Source organism: Mercenaria mercenaria, chromosome 1 (genome assembly GCF_021730395.1).
Source record: "Mercenaria mercenaria strain notata chromosome 1, MADL_Memer_1, whole genome shotgun sequence".
NCBI classification, from domain to species: Eukaryota; Metazoa; Mollusca; class Bivalvia; order Venerida; family Veneridae; genus Mercenaria; species Mercenaria mercenaria.
Window position 1 is genome coordinate 10,638,655 of NC_069361.1, and position 3,026 is coordinate 10,641,680.

Consider the following 3,026-nt stretch of genomic DNA (forward strand, 5'->3'; position numbering starts at 1 on the left):
AAAGAGACACTGATGGTTGGCTGCAATAGGGATCATCTACTTTGCATGTCCAATCATCCCGCTAAATTTCAACACTCTTGGCCTAGTGGTTCTCAAGTCACTGTTCAGGCTTCTGTGACCTTGACCTTTGATCAAGTGACCTCAAAATAAATAGGGGTCATCTACTCTGCATGTCCAATCATCCTATGAAGTTTCAACATTGTAGGTCAAGTGGTTCTCAAGTTATTTTCAAAAAATGATTTTACATGAACAGGCCACTGTGACCTTGACCTTTAATAGACTGACCCCAAAATCAATAGGGGTCATCTACTCTGCATGTTCAATCATCCTATGAAGTTTCAACATTCTGGGTCGAGAGGTTCTCAAGTTATTGACTGGAAATTGTTTTCCATGTTCAGGCCCCTGTGGCCTTGACCTTTAACAGAGTGACCCTAAAATCGTTAGGGGTCATTTACTCTGCATGAACAATCATCCTATGAAGTTTCATCATTCTGGGTCAAGTGGTCCTCAAGTTACTGACCGGAAATGGTTTTCAATGTTCAGGCCCCTGTGACCTTGAACTTTCACAGAGTGACCCCAAAATCATTAGGGGTCATCTACTTTGCATGTACAATCATCCTATGAAGTTTCAACATTCTGGGTCAAGTGGTTCTCTAGTTATTGATCGGAAATGGTTTTCAATGTTCAGGCCCCTGTGACCTTGACCTTTGACAGAGTGACCCCAAAGTCAATAGGGGTCATCTACTCTTCATGACCAATCATCCTATGAAGTTTCAACATTCTGGGTCAAGTGGTTCTCAAGTTACTGACCGGAAATGGTTTTCAATGTTCAGGCCCCTGTGACCTTGACCTTTTATGGAGTGACCCCAAAATCGATAGGGGTCATCTACTTTGCATGTACAATCATCCTATGAAGTTTCAACATTCTGGGTCAAGTGGTTCTCTAGTTATTGATCGGAAATGGTTTTCCATGTTCAGGCCCCTGTGACCTTGACCTTTGACAGAGTGACCCCAAAATCAATATGGGTAATCTACTCTTCATGACCAATCATCCTATGAAGTTTCAACATTCTGGGTCAAGTGGTTCTCAAGTTACTGACCGGAAATGGTTTTCAATGTTCGGGCCCCTGTGACCTCGACCTTTAATGGAGTGACCCCAAAATCGATAGGGGTCATCTACTTTGCATGTACAATCATTCTATGAAGTTTCAACATACTGGGTCAAGTGGTTCTCTAGTTATTGATTGGAAATGGTTTTCCATGTACAGGCCCCTGTGACCTTGACCTTTGATGGAGTGACCCCAAAATCAATAGGGGTCATCTACTCTTTATGAACAATTATCCTACGAAGTTTCAACACTCTGGGTCAAGTGGTTCTCTAGTTATTGATCGGAAATGGTTTTCAATGTTCGGGCCCCTGTGACCTTGACCTTTGACAGAGTGACCCCAAAAACAATAGGGGTCGTCTACTTTGCATGTACAATCATTCTATGAAGTTTCAACATTCTGGGTCAAGTGGTTCTCTAGTTATTGATTGGAAATGGTTTTCCATGTTCAGGCCCCTGTGACCTTGGCCTTTGATGGAGTGACTCCAAAATCAATAGGGGTTTATCTACTCTTTATGACCAATCATCCTACGAAGTTTCAACATTCTGGGTCAAGTGGTTCTCTAGTTATTGATCGGAAATGGTTTTCAATGTTCGGGCCCCTGTGACCTTGACCTTTGACGGAGTGACCCCAAAAACAACAGGGGTCGTCTACTCCAGCAGCCCTACAACCCTATGAAGTTTGAAGGTTCTAGGTCAAATGGTTCTCCAGTTATTGCTCGGAAATGAAGTGTGACGTACGGACGGACGGGGCAAAAACAATATGTCTCCTGGGGGAGACATAATTTGACCTAAAGATCATCAAGATTAACATTCCAACCAAGTTTCATTAAGATATGGTCATAAATGTGGCCTCTAAAGTGCAAACTAACTTTTCCTTTGATTTGACCCGGTGACCTAATTTTTGACCCCACATGACCCAGATTCGAACTTGACCTAAAGATTATCAAGATTAACATTCTGACTAAGTTTCTTGAAAATAAAGTCATAAATCAGGCCTTTAGAGTGTTAACAAGCTTTTCCTTTTATTTGACCAAGTGACCTAGTTTTTGAACCCACCTGACCCAGATTTGAACTTGACCTAAAGATCATCAAGATTAACATTCTGACCAAGTTTCATTAAGATATGGTCATAAATGTGACCTCTAGAGTGTTAACAATCTTTTCCTTTGATCTGACCTGGTGACCTAGTTTTTGATCCCAGATGACCCAGTATCGAATTCGTCCAAGATTTTATTGAGGGTAACAGTCTGACCAAGTTTCATTAAGATTGGGCCAAAACTGTGACCTCTAGAGTGTTAACAAGCTTTTCCTTTGATTTGACCTGGTGACCTAGTTTTTGACCCCAAATGACCCAATATCAAATTCGTCCAAGATTTTATTGAGCAGGGTTCCCACTCATTTCCATGGAAATAATTCAATGACTTTTCAAGGACTTTTCTAGGACATTTTCACAAAATTCAAGGACTAATAGAGCTCCTCGTGGCTCAAAGGTAGAGCGCCCAAATCTGATCCAAACATTGTAGGTTCAAGTCCTGTCAGAAGTGAAATTCTTTCACTGACTCTCAGATCTTTAATAGGTGTAGAACTTTAAGAAAATAAGCGAGAGCTATCCCTAAAGGGGATGAATACTTCTGCCTCGCTCACTGTCACTTGGTTAAAGTAGTGCTGTTTAAGAGACATAATGGAAAATATCTAGGTCCAAGGTATCTCCCCTCTGCTAGATTATCTTGTAATATGAACATCCTCATGTCATATATTACCAGTCTGTAAAGTTTCAACAAAACCCTTCAAATAGTTTAGAGTTAGGTTCACAAGAATCATGGAAAGACATGAATGGACAGATGGACAGACTCCCTCTTTGAACTACATCGGTGGGGGTATAATACATGTAAATTTAATTAAACAAAAAAACAGGAC